The 21,705-nt window shown below is 34.2% G+C and overlaps 1 protein-coding gene across 1 annotated transcript in view; it reads left to right on the top strand.

Moving 5' to 3' along the window:
* Window positions 1–21,705, top strand: part of col25a1 (collagen type XXV alpha 1 chain) — an 89,719-nt gene that overhangs the window by 652 nt on the left and 67,362 nt on the right. Inside the window, exons 2-5 of the mRNA XM_088632143.1 lie at window positions 1,215–1,241; window positions 11,329–11,388; window positions 13,510–13,626; window positions 14,775–14,810. The gene's annotated coding sequence lies outside the window, so the exon portion shown is untranslated. The remainder of the gene's footprint in view (window positions 1–1,214; window positions 1,242–11,328; window positions 11,389–13,509; window positions 13,627–14,774; window positions 14,811–21,705) is intronic.

Below are 21,705 nucleotides of genomic sequence, written 5' to 3'. Positions count from 1 at the left end.
TCCTACCCACTGGAAACTTTCCATCAAGTACTAAGTATACAATTTGCAGCTGGCACATGGGTTGAAGTTTTGACTCAATCCGGGCACAAGCAAGGTTTGCGGTTCTTACAATGTCAGCTATTATTTTATTTGTATTGATTTATTGAAAGTTTAAATTGTAGCTGCTGTTTAAAATATAGATGTAAGAAAATATTTACAAAAACCAGCAGGGTTAGTTTAACATAACTATTCTGTTGTTGATCTTGTGCTTATACTTATTATTTTCACATTTTTACTTTTATCATTGCAGCACAATGACTTTTCATAAGTTCTCTTGAAATTCTTATTTTAGCTAAAAATTTTAATGATTTATGTAAAATATTTTTGTTGTTGATCCATTGAATTAGTCATCATTAAATAATATCATTTGTAACTTTCTATATGCAAGCCAAAACCCTAGGAGTAAAAATATCATCTTTACGATGTGTCAGCTTGGTTACTGCCTAAATGGTGATTTCAGCTTTCTTAAACAATTTGCCTTAATAATCATTCCATTTATTGACTTGTTGAGTTCATGATTAACTTATCTAAATATTTTGTACTATTCAAGGGTATTTTTTGCTACTTTGGTGGAGCAAAATCTTTAATAACCTAATCAGTTTTGTGGGATATTTATTTGCATTCTTTTGGGTGTCCTTGTTCTTAACAGTTACTGGAGTTTCCAGTTCAAAAGACTGCACTGCACTGATGTGTACAGTACTGCACTGAGTAGCCCCAGTTAGAGCAAAACCACACTGTAATTGCTTAAAGCCTTCACAGCCATCTATGAAGCTGCCAAAAAATATAAATGAATCACTACTGAGATTTTTGTTTTCTGCTTGTTGCTTCAATCCAGGTCAAAAGAAACTGAATTATTGTTCCAACTTGATACCTTCTCCTCTTCCTCTTTGGAGGTAGAACAGCTGTAATTCTTGAATAATTCATGAATGAATACAGCTAGAAAGAATCAACACTGTAGGCCTCAAACCTGAGGGCCCATAAGTTTCCACCAAATTCTTCCCTGAATGCCTTTAAGGTTTCATGTTATCACAAGTCATTTTTACTGATACCCACACTGCATTTTTGTAGTTTGCTGTATTATTTCATCAACATGTTTTAAATTGAATTGTGCTGTAACAGTCTTTATTGTTTCAGACTGAAACCAGATTTTAAAATTAATTTCTTGCTCCTTACAGGGGGATCAAGGCAACCAAGGACCGCGGGTATGTGACCTGGGTTTGTCACGATGAATGTTTTAACAAATGTGGGAATAATTGGCATGATTTGTGCATGAAAATGTCACAAATGTTTGAAATGCATTAGGTGTGTAAGACGTTGCCCTACATACCTAATGGATTTCCCACTTTCTAAGTATTGATGATACTTATTTGTTTGTCCATGTAAAGTCATGTGTATTGTTACTAGCTGCAGTATATTATATGAATTGAACACATAAAATATCATTTAAAATATCTGCCTTTTTCAGATTTATTATCACTTCCATCTGGTTTCCAGGGATTTTTGTTCATTTGTTAAACAGTACTTCCAGAGTTTAATACAGTATGCTAGAAATTTCTTATAAAACTTATAAACTTAAAGCAGATAGCCAAAGTAGAAAACTTTGATGCCATAAAATTCTCAGGAAGATGAGCCATAATAAAGAAGGTCCAGGGTGCTTGGCATAGCTGCATTTCATTACATTATTCTTGAAAAGCATTTACCATAAGAAATAACTCTTCACACTTATAAAATGCTCATGTGTAGCAGATGTAAGCAGTGGTGTACTGCAGGGATCTGTTTTAGAACCATTTCTCTTTCTGATCTAAAAACAGTAGATGACTGGTTCCCCAGTCCATGTCCCAGAGGTTGTTGTCTCTGCCGTTTTTGTCTGTTTTCTTTTAAAGCATGATCTGAAGACCCTGGGTAATCTGTTAAAGTGGTCCACTTAATCCAATGAAGAAATGAATCAGGTTAAGATCCAGGTGAACTGAAAACCTGTATTCTCACTGGGCTTCCACAGCTAGGACTAGACCACTAATTTAAATTCTAGTACAGTTAGCGAAGTAGTTAAATTTGCAAATGATAGTGGCAAAACAGATACAACAACATAATAGTTACAAAATGATTAATAGAAAATTGAGGATTAGGCAGACACTTGGCCAATTAAAGGTGACAATTGTAAGTGTAAAATGATCCATTAAGATCTGATAAGAAAACTCCCTCATTCTTGAGTGATATTGAGTTGTAAAAAAGTATGCATGAAAGGGATTTGTGTGTTTATGTACATTCTCTTTAAGACAATGTGGAGAAAGGACAAGCTGGGTTCTCTAGTTTTTGTTACAATTTGTTAAAATGCTTAATTATTGCACCTTTATCCATCGTGTCTGCTATTGTTCTGAATTCATAAAGTAAATCTGTTCAGTTTTCAAGGAGCATGGGCCACCCAGCGGTTAAACCTTGGAATAGAATAGACTGTAAAGGTTAATTTCAGAAGCATTTGAGCCACAGTTTATCATCTTAAACAAATTTGATGCTTTCATACTTCTGAAAGATACCTCATGCACACCTTCAGTTTATCTCTGCCAAGGTCATTTGGTATGATTTTCCAAGAGATTTAGAGATTTATTGTTGATTTTGTCAAATAGTGACAGCTGTTACTAAATTTGCTTTGTGATCTCAGAGCAATAACTAGACACCCAAATACCATTACTTATTTTCCCCATTGTACTTTCATTCTCCCCCTCAGTCTGGCTAACTGAATTTCTTTAGCAGCTGGTGGCGAATGAACCAGATACCATCTCAGCAATCCTTTAGCAGGTCTGATCAAAACCGTGAAACACTAGGAGTATGGAACTATTGTTTAAATCAACAGATGATTCATGCATTAACTCTTAAATTGGCTAACTTAATTTCAGGGCATAATTTCTCCAGATAGTGTTCCTGCATTTTGCATTCGTTCTGAAGACGTTTGTTTAAGGTAATAAAATCATACAGAATGACATTCAATTATCTTGCTGGTTCAGTGTAGTCTAAAGAAAAATCTCAACTGTCTTCTTCCACTGCTCAGAATAAATATTATTTTTACATTCAGATTTACTTTAATTGGATATCACTTTTATGGTTTGAATGATTAATGTTTCTTTAAAAGAACCTTGGTTCATTATAAGAATTTGAAAATCACATGCTGAATATCACTGAGATAGAGCTACTATAGGTAAGAAACTGCTACATGAAATTATCTGTTAAAATGGTTTATTAAAACAATATGACTTCAGAAGGGATTGTAGTTTGATGATTAATACCAAAACTAAGAATTAATGCATGTCCTTGGCATATCCTTGTTTAAAAATGTCTGCTTTGTCATGGTAAATCTGCTAGCATTTGGATCGAGTATCATTCTATGGAACCTCTGCCTTATGAATAAACATTTATGCATATTTTTGGTTTTTATGAAAATTAGTTTATTACTTGAGGTTCACTGTCCTAAATTAGACCTAAAAATTGAAAACATTAGAAAGTTTACAAAAAAGAGGAGGCCTTTCTGCCCATTTTGCATTTTTGGAATTGTATTTGTTGAGGGAACGTAAAATTTAATCTGCTTCTTGGTTGGGCCTCAAATTAATTAATTCCCACAATTCTTTATGTAAAGAAGTATTGCTTGTTTTCCATCCATTTTCTAACAACTTAATCCAATTCACGGTCACATGGGATCCGAAGCATATCCCTCCAAGCAACAAAGAGCAGGGCAGGATTCACCCTGATCGGGACACCAGCCCATCTCAGGGCAGACTCAAACACAGATATGCCTACACTCACAAAAGGGCCAGTTTTTAGAAGCCAATTAACCTACTGTGAGAGGAACCCAGGGGACCTGGCGAAAACCCATACAAACATGGGAGACCACTCAGATAGCACCACAGGTCTAGAATTGAAACCTGGGCCCCACAAGCTGCAAAGCAGCAATGATAACCATGCTACCTTGCCTATTTTCCATCTTAAATAAATGTCCTTTTGGTATGTAATTGCAACATTGTGTCCTTGTTTTGCTACTCAATCTGAAGTAGACCTTGTGTTGACCCAAATCGCAGTATACAGTTTAGTTTTTTACGTAATTGGATGACCTTTCTTTTCTAAAACCATGTTACCATGTTGTCTTTTAAGAAATTATTGTTTAGTACATTTTTATGCCGATCCTTGCTATATAATACTAAATGATCTATTGTTTTCTGGTTCACTTTTGTCTTCCTTTTTATGAATTGATAACTACATTTGCAATTCCCCAGTCTGTTGGTAGTGTTTAACTTCTATCCTTGCTGAAGTTTAAGTATCTTGATTAAACCTCTATGAATAACATCCCTCAAGTACTTAGGTAAGCCTTTGGAAAATACTGCAAGGCCATGGTATCTTATAAGTTGTAAGTTGTCCTAGTCCATGTAATATCTCAATGTCTGTTATGCTAAGGTTACTCAATACTGATTGAACTATGTCTATAACTAGAAGCATGTTATCAAGGTGTACCATCATGAAAATCGGCATGAAGTATTCATTTAGAAAATTTACTATTTCTTTTTTCTAGTATTAAACAAATATTATCTTGCAGACTATATCATAATTTACTTTTCTGTGATTGCTATATGACAGAAAAATCTTTTGTATTTTTAGTACCTGCTTCAGTAGAACTGAAGATGGATAGTATTAGATAGTAGACAGTAGTATTTTCTACAATCTCTCCTCTTTTTTTTCTTTTTTGAATCTTGGAACCTTTTTTATTCAGACTATAGAACACTTCTTTCCTTATGATTTATTTTTTATTTTTTCCATTAAGCCACGTCTGTGATATTTTCTTTGAATTTTTAGGAATTAATGTGCTTTTAGAGATTAACATTGTTCTTGATATATAAACATAATTCCCCTGGCTCTGTATCCGTTTCTCCTAAGTTCACTGCTTGTAAGCTGTACTTCCTTCTTCATAGTCTGTGTAAAATATCTCAGTAAAAGTGACTCTACTTTTTAGAGTCAGACTTTAGATATTTAATGTCTACATCAAAGATTACCTTAGCATGGCAACAATTCTCCATTTTCCATTAATTTGAATGGTAATACCGACACAGAGAGTGTGCGGTTGCTTCCATGCTACAGCATATTCTCAGTGAAATAAACAAGCAGACTTATCATTAACTTTGGCATTGTTCATCAGCTTATAAAAGGTATTTTGTATATATGTTTAAACAGAGATATATGCTGTATTTCTTAAAATATATACAGTACCTAATGTTTGTTTTACGGGAGAAAATCTACCCCACTGTACCTTTAGTAATATTTTTTCAGACTCACTATAATATAATATAATATAGCTCTGAATTGTAGTAATTTAATCCAAAAAGCTATGGATCTATTTATTTGAATCCTGCTGGCAATGAGTTATAGGTAATCAATTCAATAGTATTGTATAGTAATATATACATAATAGTATTTCCCATTGTCAAGGAAGCAGCTGGTTTATTGTTGGGTGTTTAAGATCATAGTTACAGCTGAAAGACACTTGTGCAGACAAATACTGTCTTTATGAAAATAATTTGTGAATACAGTTCCTCAGATTGTGAATTACTATACTGTCACTATCTCACATGTGGTGACCTGAGCAATTTCCTTCAGGACAGAACCCTACTTTTCATCTCAACTTGTGTTTTGAAATGCCTTTGAGGCATAAGGGAAAAATCTGTAATTTCATGTGCTTTCAGTTTCAATTCAACACACAACTTTCATCTTCATTAGTTGGAGAAACTGGGAGTCATGTAAACTGTTTTTCTGGCTAAGATGGAATATTGGACCTCCTGATAACAGACACTCTTTTGAGCCAGTGCCATTTTGGGAAAGGTAGAGAACTTCTTGTTCCAGATTTTCTGAACTGCAGCATTTGAAACATTTGAAAATTGAAAAGGATACAGTAGTATAAGTGTGAAATAGAAGCAATACTTTTAAAATTTTTGTTTTCTTATGGGTCCCATTTAGACATATTAATTTTATGCTTTGGAGCAATAAACTTTGAAGAAATTTTATGAATTAGTGATTGTCCAAAGCAGCCATGTTTAAATATTAATTAATTGACTAGGCTGGGTCCTGGTTTTTCACTTACTTCATGATAACTAAAATTCTACCCACACTGACATTTGAAAAGCCTTCTTTTAAATATTTGATAAATAAAAGGAAGGGAAAGTACATTTCCTTTTTCTGCCACATTTCTGAAGTATCGTTGTGTTTTATTGATACTCTATGCAGTAAAACAATTTAGCATTTTTCATTCCTATTAAAACTTATTTAATGGCTTTATAGACACAGAGAAGAAGGAGGATGTTTGATTGGTTTCTTCTGGATAGCAGGGCCTTTCATGATTTATTTGTTGGGAGACAAAACACCATATAGGAGACAAATTTGCTTGGACTACAGTATGCTGAATATAATTCATCACGGATGGGAAGATCAGAGCTATCACAATAAACCAGTGGCCTTTAGAAACTACTTATTCTTTCTTTTTTTAATTTAGTTGTATATTTATATTTAGTTTGTATTATAAAATCAAGAAAAAATTACAACAGTGTATTCATGGTGCCTTTAAACATTATAACACTTATTGCTGGCATCAGTTTACTGATTAGGGGGTTTCTCATTTGTTCCTCTTTAACAAAAACAGCAGATAATTCTATGAAAAATAAATGTTAATTTACATTAACCACAAAAATGTTATTATTTTTATTATTATTTCTTAGGGGACACCCATATCCAACAGTATACATCACAGACTGCTGTCTTACTTTGTACAAAGGGACACTAATCAGTAATTAAGAACAGTGTCCTGATGTTTTCTCTATGCATGAGTTCATACTGAATTATTAACTGACAATTCTATTATTTCACAATCTTACTTTTTAAGGAGTTTCTACTACCTCTAAATCCAACATGTCCAAGGTTCATGAAATCTAGTAGTGAGCATGAATTACTACTGTATATAAAAAGTATTCAGTACAATTTTTCAATTTATCTCTTGAAATTTTTTATATGATTTCAGTGCTTCATTTGTGTCTTCATAAATAGTATAGCATCACCCACGTTTTAAACTGAAACAGAAAATCTTTCAGACATGCTTCATTAACCCAAATATTTAGTCTCATTCTTAAGCTTCACCTAATGCTGTTGTTATAGTATATTGTTGTGATTTTGAACTATCAAAAGAGTACGACAGCTTCAGAAACTATTTAATGTTGGTCCAGATGGGTTGCTGAGGCCAAGCCTGTCAAGAGAAATTTTAAACTCTGGCATGTCATTCTGGATGGGAGCCTCAAATCTCATCTTATTACTGTACTTGCATTCATCATCTAAATTTATGAACTGCGAAATCAATTCTACCAAATACCACATCTTGTGCTAGATTTTTGCAGACACTACTTGCTTTCCTGTCCTGGGGTCAGCACTGGTTGAGGCTGCTTTGTAAATCCTTTATGGTCAGTTGATGGTGCAAACTAATAGTTTCAATGGGTTCTCAGGACATTTTAGGAAAATTAAGTCTAGTATAGCTCCTTAGTTTATGACGCAGTGTACAGATTGCAGAGAAAATAAGGAAACCATGTCACAACAGTTCCTTCAAAAGAGGTGAACAGTAACAAAGCACACCCTAGAAAGACTCTTACTCCAATAACCAGCTCCCACGTAAATTCCCTCCTGCGCTGTGGTGACAGATAATGTAAAGGGTACTCTCTGGCAGGAGTCACATGGCAAATGTCCTTTCACCTAAGAAGAAACCTTTATCTCCCTAGAGAAGTACCTCTTACAACATCTTGTACATGTTAGCAACCTTACAACTTGCCAAAGTCACAGTATCTTTTGTGCCCCAAATATTAGGCCTGGGTGCATGACTACTGCATTATGCGCTTATGTGGTCTGAACATCACCACAAGACGTGGCTCCACAGAGTTCCTCCTATCCTCCTCCTCAGCCACATTTATGCTTTCCAGCTTCTGATTCCCTTTGCCCTTGTGGAATGACTGCCTCCTTCTTCTTCTCATATGGAGCCATCAGTACAATGCGTCAAGTCCTTGCTCTCGTGTGCTATAGAACCTGTTAACCAATTGACAATATTTTCTTGTTTATGGCAAAAAATCCAGACCTGCTCCCTGGAGGCAAAGACCCAACCTTTAAAGTACTCATCATATTCTGTCTTCTACTTCTACTCAAAGACAAATAGGTGGAACCCCCTGTGTGCTGCTACAGTTTCTCTGGAAACTCAAGACCCACCACCTCCTGTTGATCCAAGTTAGGTGGCCTGGTCTAAAAAGGTGGTGGTTCACTGAGTGCACCAGCTATCAGTGCTGCTGGCATGACTCCCGTGCCTCCATCCACTAAATCAGAAGAGCAATTTGCTCCACCTGTCTTTCACTCTATTAATGGAGCAATGCAATGTAATGCAATGCAAAGCTCTTTCAGAGCTTAAAAGTTCTTTAAATTCTAAGGACTTCCAATATTGTGTTGTCACTTTAGAACTCCTCTTGGAGTAATAATCCCTTGTAGCAATATGTTCTCCACTGTGGAAATATTTTTAGCCAGTGGCATTCATGTTTAAAGTGTCCTTGATTTTTGCATTTCCAGCACTGGGGACCTGAACATCTCTCAGGTTCAGCAGTGCAGATTTTCACACTCTCAGTGGGCTCTACCTCTTAGACCCTTTCTGACTCTACACAATGTAAAATTTGTTTTCCCCGTCTGCTAGACTCACTTCAATATTCTCTACCCTCTGCAACACCCCTTACAGACTGTCTGGCTTGGGTCGATTCAGTCTCAAGACTACAAGGGTCAGCTCCTTCTTTGACTGGCAATATTGGTGGCACATACAGTATGCCCATTCTTTCTGTCTTTTCTGTTCTTTTGTTTTTGCCACCATTCTCTGACAGTGGACAGGTGGTTCTGTATCACCAATCTGGAACACAATGTAAATACTAATTGCCTTCAATATTGTACTGTACAGCACTCTGGAGGACATATGTCGTCTGCACCATTCTGCTTCTGGCATTGTCTCCTTTGGTACAGGAACTCCAGCCTCCAGCCCCGGTGTTACAGTGCCTTCACTCCTTTTCAGGGCAATAAGTGCGATTCTGTCTCCTTTTCCTTCTGTACTACACCCCAGGGCCCCTGCCTGGCTGCTTGTTGCCACATATTGCCCATATCTGATGCCAGTGTCACCAAACTCATTTTAGTGAGTTTTCAGTTTATTGTAGGTTAACAATAAGGTTGGTGGGGACTTCCCAGCTAGGGACAAAATGTATAAATCAGAGAAGAAACATTAAACTTATTGCTCAAGATGTGTTTAAACAGATCTGTATAGTGACAAAGGTTACTGTACATAAACTCATCTTAGGAGTGAGGAGTTCTTTCTAGAGGGAACCAGATGCCAGAAATCCCACCACCTAAGAAAAAGCCTTTATTACTATAAAGAAGAACTTACACCATCCTGTTTACACTGACATCCGTACAATCGGCCAAGCAACAACATCCCTGGGCCTGCAATATAGTGCAGGAGAAGCTAGGGAAAATAAATAATAATGCACATTAAAATAAATTTACAGTCTTACAGGACATTCAATATATAGTATGTGGTAAATGAGAATTGTAATTCACAACCTTAAATTCACAGATTTTCAAAAAAGGGGAGACTAAACTGGAAGTTAAGAAGGTAGTGATGGCTACTAAGCAAATACATTTCCAATACCCTGTTCTGTGTTTATCAGAAAAAAAGTATTATTTCCAATAACATACAGTATGAATATCATATTCCCCGAAAGAGTAGTTACCCTTCTCAGTTTTCATTTAAAAACTGACCTTTTATATTGTATTTCTTATTGATGTAATACTGTACTTTCTGTATGTATACAGTGTATTGGAATTATACTGTATACACGAACAGCACATAATGCTAAGACTTCTCAATGCAATGTTGTAAAATAGTTTGTTAACCCCTTAGATTGGTCCGTATTCTCACAAACTTTAGAACTTAAAATGTAATCAGAGATTCATGAGTCTTAATAAAATATAACATGATTAAAACACACTTTAAGATAAAGATTTGAGATATATTTGGATTATTTTGTTAACAAAAGGAGACAGCAGTAAATATAGGTAGAGAGATCTTGGTGCTGAATATTTTCCATCATGGATTTTCTTGGATAGAGATAGACAGACATAGATATTTAGAAATTATTTTATAAAATCTTTCTAAACTGATGAACATGAATTTCTGAGGTCCTCTAAAGAGTCTTTGAATCATAGCAGGACATGTTCAGATCAACCTACTGTATATGGTGAACACAAAACCCACAGTTTTTGACCACTGTATAGAACAGGGCTGCCGAAACTGAGTCCTTGTTTACTTGTTACCCAATTATTTAACCACCTGATTTTAATTTACCCGCTCAATTGTGCTATGTAAACTAGAATTTAACTTACTATTTCATAAAAAGTGATTCATAATGATTATTTTTTATATTTCATATACCATTGCATCAAAATAAAATAATAAATATAAACCTTTTGGATATTCAAGAAAAGTTTCAGCTAAACAAGGATAAGCAAATGCAATTCACATTATGATATAGGTGGTTCACAAACTTATTCTTAGCACTGTATACAGATTTGTGTCAGTTCTAGTTCATTCTGATCACTGTAAGAATTTCTAAATTTTCACATAATGGATTAAAGAAGTAGCTCTCTTGTGATGTAAGTGGAGCTTTCCAAGATTTAAGGAGTGCCTGTTGCGCTGCTTTGAAAATACCAATATCCATTAAGTTTATATCAGAATTCTGAATATTTCATATAGGAAGTAATACGTAGGATAAGACAAATGTAATAAGCATAAAGTTATTAATTACAAAAAGTGAGGGGCAAGTCAAAAGCATTAACACAAGGCTGCTTAAAGTCCTAGTACTGCACGAGTACATAGGGATGCCTCCTGTTCACCATAACCCTACTAAGCTCTGAGACATCAAGAAAAAGCAGACTCAGAAAACTTGTTTTTTTTAAATATTAAATATAATACAGAAGGCCTTTAACAGTTTTGATTTCAGAGATTATGACATTTTTAAATTGTATTGCAATTGGTCTTTGGGTTGTCAGCCATTTGCAACATTGTAATTTCCATATTTAACGAGTTCTGCCTCCAGGCTACATGCATATACAGTACGTTGTGTTCATGTTTGTATTGTTATTTTGTACTGTGTGTCCTTTGGGTATGCGTTTGTCTTGTTATCTTGTGCTGTGTGTCTCCAGGGACTACCAGGCCTCAATACATTGGCGGCTTTGCACAGTAATCAGATCCTGACAGTCAAGGTTTGTGGGCATCACCAGGTTGCTCTGTCAGAACTCAACCCAGCACAGTTTGGAACAGCATTATTTGTGCTTTGATTTCCCAGCTAATCCTGGACCATTTTGTGGCTGTTCTAAATGTGTGACGTTGGACACAAGATCTGATTAGATTATTTTATAAATATTCTGTATTATCTTTCCATACAAAATGCCAATGCAAGTTAAAAACAGTAATAAAAATCAGGGATACAAATGTATAGACAGCCATTATGTAATAGGTAAAAAAATTAAAAATTAAAAAACATTTGGTTTGAAATGATAAAGGGTGACAGACAATTATTTTAGAAGATGTCACATCTTTATCTGAGATAATCTTTTACTGATGTTTTGTTTCCCCAAAGTTTGTCAGATTGGAACAGGTGTTTGATTGCCAGGTGGACCATAATATATTCACATATTATTTTGGTGCCACTTAGCTTTGGGAATATCAAAGTAACAATATTCTCCAAAACTAATTTTTGAACAAAAACTAGGTTGTGGTTCAATTTGTTTTTGCCTTTTTTCTATATTTGTTGCAGACAATGCTGGATCCTGGGTCTGACTAAGCACTACTCAGTGATTTTGAATAACAGTGCTTTTGTTGCAGAGAAAACATGTTTCATTTTGTTTGTGAATCCTACTGTTTCAACAAATATTCCCATTATAATTGTCTGAACTATTAAAATAATATGACTCCTTCTTGAATATCCTCACTTGTTCAGGGTATGTAGAATTATTTTATATTACTTTATAAATGTATTATAAAACAAAATAAGGTTTTTTTTTCTCAATCGAGCAACAGATTAGGTTCAGACGCTAAGACTGAAACACAGGTTTCTCAAAGCAACAAAAGCACTGATCACTATAACTGTCACATTTCTAATCTGTTTTACCTTTATTTCTTCTTTTGGGATCTTCGGGTGTCTCTTCTCCAACCTCTCTCACCTCTGACCTCCAACCTCTGACCTCACACACCTGATCAGATGGTCTTCCCTAAGATCAGTCATGGCTTTCTTTCCGCTGATCAGCAGCTCATTAATCGCCGAGTCATTAAGGTAGTGCTAAGCCTTACAGGACTCTGTGTTTCTCTGCAATGCATTCAACAGTGTTGTTATTCTCTTTCTTAATAAAATCTCACCTTGCTTTCCCTATTCATTCATCATACTTGAACTGTAAGCTTAAAAAATGTTTAATATTTATTTTCCAATTTCCTAAAATCAACCAATTGGAGTCATGTGACTTTTCTTCAGTCCTCACTTAGCACTTGGTATTGAAGAGCCTTACAATTCCTCATTGCAAGCGTATGGGGAACAGGCTTTAAAATAGCTTTCAAATCTTGCACTTTCAGCTAAGGCTCCTGTATCTGTTTTATCCTAAATAAATCAGTTATTGCTTTTTAAAAAAAAATGGTATTTCTTACTTTTAGGAAGCCTGAAAATCAAGTGAAAAATCCCTTAGCAACATATCATACTTTGTTTTTTAATTGCATATAAGGATTAAATATACTGTAGAAGAACCATATGAACTTGTATTTATCTTTACAAACATAGATTGAATGTAGAATATTTCTGTAAACACTTTTCAGACAATATTTGTTTACATAATTGTATATTGATTAGATTGATTAAAGATAAAGTTAAGTTTTTCCAAGTTTTTCCAGTTCAAATGCATACATTTGTGAAAGTTGCATTTCTTTTTATAACTCAAGGCATAACTGAAAACAATACACTTAAAAGCCATTAAATATAATAGACATTTGCTAAACTTTGTTTACCAATTGCATTTGCTCAATTGTTCACCAATAATTCATTCAGTTTAAAACAATCAGGGAGTGTGCATCTTGAGCTAATGTTCTTGGTTTTGCTCAATGCTGGCATTGCGACTCCTAGAAAGAATTGCAGTGTCCTCCTTGAACTTTGTAAATCATCTCACACCCCCTCTCTCTACAATCTCAGTACTGTAATTTCCATTGTGGTTGTTGCAGTCAGGAGAGTTAGTGCCCTTGCTCTTTATTTGCTTTGTTTCTGTATTTGATTTTCTTGAATGTATGGAACACTGCTTGAGGAGGAGAAGTCATTTTTTATTTTTATTATTTGAATTCTGCAGGGAGATCAGGGTCAGACAGGCCCTCCAGGGCCCCCTGGGCCCCCAGGGCCCCCTGGTCCAAGAGGGCCCCCAGGAGACACAGGAAAGGATGGTCCAAGAGGGTTACCAGGGCTACAGGTAAGAAGCACTATAGGGGACAGCCACTTTCCCAATAAAAAAAAAACATGAAAAATGTTATGGAAGAGTTTTTGATAAGCACATAATGTCATCTATATACTGTAGAGGCTACAAAAATGCTGAATTCATTCTTCAGGAAGAACCTTCTGATAAATTCTGGCAAAATAGAACAGAGAACAAAATAAAAACTTACAATAAATGGCCTTATGGCTTCTTGAGGCATTATAACTGTTATCAGATCGACGCATTAGTGTTGGATCTTACTTAAAAGTAAAAGCAGTAACCGTAATTGTATTAATGTTTTTTGTATTGATTTATTATTTCTTTTCAAAATTTTTCATTTTCATATTAATTATATGAAATTAAATAGGGGGGTACTTTTTTCAAAATATTACTATTATAAGAAAACTGGTCTCAATAGATGCAGTATTATAGAAAAAATAAAATTAAACTGAAAATAATATGATATTTGTGTTGTTACATTTTTTATGTTTAAAAAGGTGATTTGCACAATAATATCTGTTTATAATGTTAGTTGACGAGACTAACTATCGATGTAACCATTATTATCATGAGAACCATTTAAACATTGTCAACAGTGTAAAAATACAACCATTTTAACATTTGGCCATTCAGGATGTAGAGATTTTTCTACTTCATCTCACCTACATCTGACCACCAAAATATAGGGTGACTTCTATACAGCTGTAAGAACAAAAGGAAATTGATTTCTGAAAACACAAAACCATATTTAGGAAGAATAAATCTAGAATAAAAATCAGAAATAATTGTTCAACATTTTACATCTCTGGTTTGCTTTTGGGTTAGAGACAGATCTTTTTCCTATTTCTCATAAAATCACATTTAAACAAGAATTTAAGAAGCATAAAAATGCTGTGAATATTGGAATACTACTGGTATTCCATGCATATTTCTCAGCCACAGCACTAAACATTTTGGAAAACCACAACTCTGGAATCCCCGGGTGACAGGTATTTTAATAGTCTGGAATTTGTTTATAATATGGAATGTGACATGATATGCTCTGCTTTAAAACTTGGCAACTATTCTTTATAGTTTTTTATGTTAAATTAGATGTTAGTTTCATTCTACCTACTTTATGATTTACAATTACATTTTCATTACAGGGAGATACAGGAAAACCAGGAGAGCAGGGGCCAGTGGTAAGCTATTTTTTTTGTTCTGCTAACAGGATTACCATTCTCATTCTAAACTCATTCTAAAAGTCTTTCTTTTGTGAAAAGGGCTGATCTACAAAGTTTGCTATTAAAATGGTTATTGATTCAGCCAATTGCTGAATTTGATTAGTCCCATGATGTGTACTGTTATTTGAGATGAATTGGCTCTGGCATGGTTTAATATTTCCTGTACGTCTTATATTAACTGCAGAAAATGAATCAGCTGGGGTTTTTCCAGGCTACAGCTTAAAACAAAAAGAATCACATGATATAATGAACCATAAAAGTAGTGATTAATCCTATGTCTGTTCTGGACTTAACAAATGCAATAATTTAATGTCATTTTATGTGAAGTTATAATATGTATTTTTTTATTTTGCTTTTGCTTGTAAATATCTTGGTATAAGTCTTACAGTTGAATATATGATGAGATTCCCACAGAATCAACTCTGAAGTTCCATGACTTAAAAACAGTTGTAAAAGAAAAGCTTCTCTTGACAAATATATACAAATACTAGATTTAAATTTCAGTCTGTTGCATTTTTCTTAGTTTCCCTCCTACTTGGTCAAATAGTTTTGTTTGGCAAGTCTGCAAACCTCTTCTACACCTGGAACTACATAAATCCAGACTGTCTAATGCTCATTTTATTGATGGTGTTGTGCAAATCATTAGACTTGCTTATACAGAAGGAAAGGAAGACTTTTAAACCAAGGTTCCTGGTATAATTGAACTTTATACCTCCAGAATCAATCATTGTGCAGAGTACTTCCATTAGCTCCGTCTAAAAGCTACCCTTTTCTTAACTGATACTCAGATTTATTGATGTAAATGGAATGCCCTGGTCAGGGAATCTGATAGATTTATTTAGATTATACATATTTATACACACTAGTCAATTGCTCATTATCACAATACTCTCTTTAATTGGTAACATGTGTAAATTTATCATTTTAGCTATTAATCATACAACGTATCTATTCAAACACTGTTAAAATATTTCTACACATGAGACTGATTGCCAGTACAAACTGTTTCAATTAGCAGCAATTGGATACTGCCTTTGTGATGTTGTAAGTCAGACTTTCAAGAAATGTACCCGCATTCAAAAGCAAAAGATAATTAATCATTGACTATGTTTTCAATTGACAAAATGTGAGAACAAAAATGAAGAAGAACTGTCTTGAAAAACATGGCAAAGTTGTAGTTGTTTCCTGTGATGATATTATCGTTGTCTTGTTGAAAAAGCAACTTATCTAGTTTGGCTTGCAGGAGCAAGAAAAACAGCTGGTTCAAGGATATTGTCAGTAAGCAATAAACGTTGCTTTTAATCTGCACCAAAATCATTCTGGTTTCAAAGGAGATTCTTACCACCATCATCTCAGTTCCCCTGCCTTGCTGGTTGACTTAAGCAACACAGTGGTCTAAAATTCATGACAACATCTCCATGAACATTGTTTTCCATGAGGTCTGAAAAGAGCAAACCAAGAGTGAACGGTAAATGATTTGTTCAGCACCAATCCCTGCCTCAATGTGATACACAGTATTGTGTGGACCAGAGAGGACATTGATTTCATTTTACCCATGAATGGCCTCCAAGCCAGTAGACACAGACCTACAGTTAGTCTGCTAATGAGCAGTTTTGCTTCCTTTCTCATACTTTAGCCACTGTAGACTAAAAATGATTAGGCTTCCTGAATATGGCTTGTAATTCAAAGAGCTAGTTTACTAGTTTCGCTGGACTAGACTGCTGATTTGCTGAAGCTTCTTTCAATCAAGCCAAAAGGCTGCTTTCAATCATGTTGATAACAATCAAGTGATCTTCAACACCCAAGTAGTTGTACCTTCCAGTTTTATTGAGTTAGTAAATTGTCTTTTTCAACGGCTTTTATACAGATTCTTAATCATCTCCTTGTGGCAATTTTAACTCATTCCAAATACAAAGCACTGAGTAGCACTGCAATTGTTTATGAAATCATAATGGTGAAGCTTAGTAGTTTGTTATCCCAAAGAAAAATATTAATCTATCAATAAACATATTTGTTATCTTTAAAACATGATTTAAAATGTAAATAACTTTGTAGGACAGAACAGTGGCACAGTGGTTAGCATTGCTGCCTCACAGTACTACTGTGGGGCCCTGGGTTTAATTATGGACCTGGGATGCTATCTGCATGGAGTGTTTCCATGATCATGTACTGTAGTTCTCCCCATGTTCATGTGGGTTTCCTCTGAGAGCTCCACAGTCCAAAAACATTGGTATGTTAGTTGGTTTCTGTGAAAAGTGGCCCTGGTGTGAGTATGTGCATGGTTGTGTTTGTATGTTACCCTGTGATGGAATGATCCTGTCCTGGGGGTACCCTGCCTTGCGCCTGTTGATTGCTGGGCTCTGGTTACCAAGTGATCCTGTATTGGGTAAAGAAATGGATGGACGAATAACATCATATAAGCATCCAATGATACAATAATGTAAAAGCTAGATTGCTGAATTTCAGTTTTAAATCAGTATAGCTCAGTATAGAATGAGTCACAATGTAGCATTTTTTCATTGTGTTTTTAGGAAAAATAGAACATATGGACTTGAACATTAACTTTCACATGTGGATCAAAACTGCTGGGAAAATGGAAATTTGAATTTGGGGAAAAGAAATTGAATGACATTGTCATTACCAAGTAAATAAAAATCAGCACCATGTAGTTGTAGGTTACAGGTTCAATAAACCATGTCAGCCTTGATCTTCTCATGTCATTTACTGTAGATTACAAAAAATATTTTAAGCTACTTGTTTGTAATCCTTGGTTAAAAGCAAAATTTCTTGAAGTTACCTAGATTTGAGTGACTTAGATTTAAGAGATATTTTTCTAAGCAATGAAGAAATCAAACTGATTCTTTAAAAACAGCAGTGAAGTTAAGAAGTGAAATAGTCATTAGCTCCTATCATTTTGTTATGAACTGGTTAAATATTATATTCCTTCTCTTTTCCTGTACAACTTCATGATGTCCCTGAATCTCTTCATTTCCTCAAAAAAGGTGCAATAGAATAGTTATATCAATGTTTTACATTTATATTCACCAAGGATGTTTTTGTAACTATTAGTTTGTGTCACATGAGGTACTGTAACTCTTTGAACTTTTTAGTATATAAGAACATGTGAGACTGCTATGCACTCATTATTCTTTGCAAATGTTCTGAAAAATGAATGACAATGAAGTAAAAGACTCAGGTTACACACTGGAAATGTTTGGCAAAGCATTTCTTACTTTTACTCTTTTTGAAAATGAAGAGATAAGATATAGTATATAAGTTTTGTTCCATAGCAAAAATATAAGAGTAATTTTGTATGATAGAAATATCTGCCAGACAGTTTGAAGGCTTTATCAATTTTTAAGAATCTGTTAACAAATACCAGAACCTTTAAAAAATATTCACAGATATCTCTTATTAATATAAGGGAGATAACACCATAATATTCATTATTCCTTTCCTGACACATATAAGAGTGGTGTAATACTTTATAAACTATTAAAAATATATTCAACCAATATCTGATATTAAACCAATAAATATTAACATACAAGTATTACATTTAGGTTTTAACTAAACTTGTTAGCATGAACCTCAATACAAACCAATAAATAGGAAATATTACCACTCTTTTTTTACTTCTTGATTGTAATGTATGTACAAGAGTTGAATAAAAATGAAGTAAAAACAATTTGATTTGCCTCAGTGACCTGGAAGATTCATGCAACTTCTATATGATCTTTGTTCTAGGCGGGTAGAATTCATATTAAAAAATGATTTGGTATTTAATATGAAAAATATACTCATTTAAGGCAAGTGAGATTTGTGAAATTTAGATATTAGATAATGGACATTTTTTTTAAATGTTCTAATGTTTTTTCTAGTAAGTGTAAATATTTTTTAAAAACTGAATGACAATTTTCAGAACTACTTCTCACTGTATAAATTGTATGTGAAGAGTATATGGATAGTTTCAGGCTTTTGCCAAACTTTCCCAATGCCTTATATTTCAAAATACCGGATTTCTTAAAAACAGGTTAGACATTGCAGATTGTCAAATTGCCTCATTTCTCCTTAGACAGTTGACAGCTGTTTCATCTTAGCACTTAATTCTCCAGAATAGCATGGCTCTAAAGACAATAATTTGAAACCTTTAAGAAAGAGAAAGCCTCAAGCCTGACAGTAAGTGCAAAGTGTGGAGATACAAAGATCTCTTTAAAGTAACAATTGTTTGCCCTGGTGAATTATATTGCTGGAGAGGAAAAGACAGACACATACATTTTCTCAGCCAATTTCCAGAAACTTGTGCCACTTAGCATAACTTTTTGATGTAGACACTATTGTTAAAAAAGAGACAACAAATTCCCTAGCAAGCAGACATGTGTTACTATTTAAAATAATGTACTTACTTTACTGCTGAGCAAGGGAAGGAAAAGGCATTTGTAAAAATATGACATTATCAGTGCCATGAACATTTCCTGGGATAAATTAGTCCTCTGCTCTCCATAGAAGGTTAGCAGCCTTAAGTAGATAGAAACCATGTCAACTGTTGTAATGGGGAAGTGAAGTGCTTGTATGTTATGAGGCTTAAATATTGTAAATTAGTTTAATTCCCACTGATTTACCAATTACCATAATATAGATATTAACATTAAAACTATTTTATGCAGTTTTTGAGCTATTAAATAAAAGACAAGTTATACTAAACCTTAGCTTTTTCTCCTTAAGATACTAAAAGGAGTCTTAGACATCCTCCCATTTCCATAAGCCACTGTTTTATAATAAATGCCTCTCCATTATAATTTCCCTGTGTAATATCTACAGGTAATTACATACAATCTGACAGCACATAATGTTTGTATAAGACTGTCTTAGAAGCCTTTGTTAATAAAACAGATTCATGTTTGCAGGACACAAAATAATGTGCACAATCAATAAACAATTCATGTTGAGGTCCTTAAATTAAACAAGGAAGATGTTTGACATGCACCTTTCACTTTAATGATTCAAAGCAATTTCATAGAAAATTGAAAATAGAAGATGTGTTGCAAATAATGATTATAGTAATAACAAAATATCCTTACATGCATGTGACAATGAAATGCAACAAAAACATTATCTTTAAATGAATGAAGTATCACTGTAATGTTATATTTGCAAAATATCCAATTTTTGTAAATACTTTTTTCTAGCTAAACTAATTCAGATTTATTCACATTTCCCATAATGCTCATGAAGTGAAATAACATGAAGTGATGTAACTTTCTGGTGCCTGGAAGGTGTTCTGGGTCAGTGGATAATTTGCTTGTTATGGACATATGGCTTTGAAACTCGAATGTGCCCTGAAAAAACACACGCAATATCACAGAATTACAGTACAGCATTCTGTAACTTTCTGCAAGTATTTTTTTTTTGTGTGGCCTTGACTAAAAAAAGATAATTCATGGATGATTCACCCCCATGCCTTATTATAGAGAATGTGGCCCAGACCAAATTAAGTCTTTGACTCACCTGCCAATTACAAATTATAGACTTGGTAAGAGCCCTGTCTGCTGAGTATGCAGGATGCCGGAATCCTAACAGGCCTTCACGGGAACTGAAGTGGCTCCACGACTAAAGGAGGGCTTCTGTAATTCACTCTTTTAGTGCTGACCATTAGGAACTCATTCCCCACGTCCCACAGCAAGGTGGGAGAGACTTTGGAACCCATTTAGAATATATATAAACATACACCATTTGTTTCAATTAATGTTTTAGTTCCTAATGTCATTTCAGGTAAACAAGTCTAGGAACATGGCTATTCTTGGTCTTTGAAACAATCCCAAAATGTAGTTAAACAATTCACTGCCTTGGACTTTCAGAAAAACCTCTAAATAGCATCTTGCAGGGGTGTTTTTTAAGTTTCTTTTTCTAAAGACATGTTGAAAATGATTAAATTTTTACTCAATAACTCGCAACTAAAATGTATTATCGCTCTTTTCTTGCACAGCCTTGTCTCCTTGCATTTCTAATTAAATGAAAAACAAATCATTTGGGAGGCAGCAAATGACTTTAAAAAAATACTTGACTGAAGGATTGAACTATCCAAAGAGATTCTTTACCGTGCATCCATCCCCTAACTGTTGAGTCTAATCCAAGAGCTCCTCCAGCTCTCTGCCCATTGCTAGATGTGAATTTCTGAGAATAATCCTAGGTACAACCCTGGAACTCTCAATAATTAATTCCTTAGAAATGGTTGTCGAGATCTGCTAGGTCTCATTCATTTAAGAAAAGATGGTTATATTGAGGTCAAATTAAATGAAAGACTTTCAGAGCTAATGATCAACTCTCTGACATTTTCCTGTTATAGCATAGGATCTAGTTGTGTAAAAAATATTAATTTAAGAAATTAAGGGAACAGCAGAAAATGCATACTTATGCTTGTAGAATACAAAAGCATCTAATCTGTGAAACAAACAGTTTATATTTATCTATGACATGTTTTATGAATTTGAACAATTATATTCTTGTCTTTCCAGATGAGCAGTATGTGGTAGTAGACTGCATGTAGAACACCTTAGAAGAATTCTGTTAATGAAAGTAATATGCGAATTACATCATTCAGCAATTTTTTGTAACAAGCCACTGTTTACAAAATAACAACTAATTTATTAATTTATAAATTACTGAGTAATGTATCAAATATCCCCATCGAAGTTGAAGTTCCTGCAAAGATAAACAATGGAAAACATTGAAATTGCAGTATGGCAATCTTTGGGTACATTTATTCTGTTTACAGTAATTTAATGCCATGAGAGAAAACTAGTTTTGAAACATATTTCAGTTTAATCTAGCATAAAATATTATTTTATACATA

The sequence above is a fragment of the Lepisosteus platostomus genome, chromosome 1 (genome assembly GCF_059453375.1).
Source record: "Lepisosteus platostomus isolate fLepPlt1 chromosome 1, fLepPlt1.hap1, whole genome shotgun sequence".
NCBI lineage: Eukaryota > Metazoa > Chordata > Actinopteri > Semionotiformes > Lepisosteidae > Lepisosteus > Lepisosteus platostomus.
Note: the sequence above shows the minus strand (reverse complement) of the source record. Positions and strands in the feature narration are given on the sequence as shown.